The 1,082-nt window shown below is 49.9% G+C and overlaps 1 protein-coding gene across 1 annotated transcript in view; it reads right to left on the bottom strand.

Moving 5' to 3' along the window:
- MGAT5B (mannosyl (alpha-1,6-)-glycoprotein beta-1,6-N-acetyl-glucosaminyltransferase, isozyme B) overlaps positions 1 to 1,082 on the bottom strand; it is a 65,781-nt gene that overhangs the window by 18,720 nt on the left and 45,979 nt on the right. The window lies entirely within an intron of this gene.

The following is a 1,082-nucleotide window of genomic DNA, read 5'->3' as shown; positions in this document are numbered from 1 at the left end:
GTTTCCTCATCTGGGTTCCAAGGAAACTTCCCACCTTCCCAATCAAGCCATTGGTGGTGGTTTGGTCGCTCAGTCACGTCTGCCTCTTGTGACCTCATGGACTGCAGCCTGCCAGACTCCTTTAACCATGGGATTTCCCAGGCAAGAATACTGGAGTGGGTTGCCATTTCCTTCTCCAAATCAAGCTTGTGTATTATTCAAAAATCTCATCTTCCTCTAATGCAGCCTAGAACCTAAACAGTAACACAAAAGAAGTCACTAAACACCCAGAAGGGATGCAGTCACTTGACGGGCTGAGTAAAAATCAGCTACTTTACTTATAAGCAAATTCCTCGGGACCCTGCTTGGAACCAAAGTCACTCTTAACTTAGAGACAATCCTGATGAGGATGCTTGTCTGACTTTCTGACCCACAGCCTTCAAAGAGCCGCCAATTAGACATGCAAGATGCCACGGCAGGCAGATAGCCTAACAACGATTAAAAGTGACAGCTGACAGCCTCCCATCTAGGAGAAAAAGCGCCACATCACACAGCGACAGGACAAGGGGCCCCTTGGCAGGGGACAAGGCTCTGCACACCTCTGCCGGCCCTGCAGGGCAGGCTTCACGCCAGAGAGATAGAGCATTGACCCTGAGTTGTCAAGAAAAGGTTAAATTATTTTCAGCATGCTGCATGGAAGAGGGGAGGTCAGTGTGTACACATTTTAAAGTCTCATTAAAAAATCTTGAAAGCTCAGCTCAAATGGCCTCCCTTGCCTGAAGCGGCTCCAGCCCCCACCCACAGCCTGACTTCTCATCATCCCCAGTGTTGGAGCCTCCTGGAACACTTGCATTTCCAGAACCTTCCATTCTTTCCATGTCCATCTTCACTACATCTGTTTCCTCTGCTTAGAAAGCCTCACTGTGCTGCCCCTCACCACTCATTAGGTCTCCATCACTTTGGAATGTCTCTGGAAGGCCACAGAATCCTGTTTGGTCCGGAACCCTGTGCTCAGCTACTCTCTGAGAGCAACCTATGCTCCAGGAGGACAAAGACTGCATCCTCCAAGTGTTGAGAAGGTCACCACGCCGCCCCACCCCCAC

This window comes from Bison bison, unplaced genomic scaffold, assembly GCF_000754665.1.
Source record: "Bison bison bison isolate TAMUID 2011002044 unplaced genomic scaffold, Bison_UMD1.0 scf7180017864371, whole genome shotgun sequence".
NCBI classification, from domain to species: Eukaryota; Metazoa; Chordata; class Mammalia; order Artiodactyla; family Bovidae; genus Bison; species Bison bison.
Note: the sequence above shows the minus strand (reverse complement) of the source record. Positions and strands in the feature narration are given on the sequence as shown.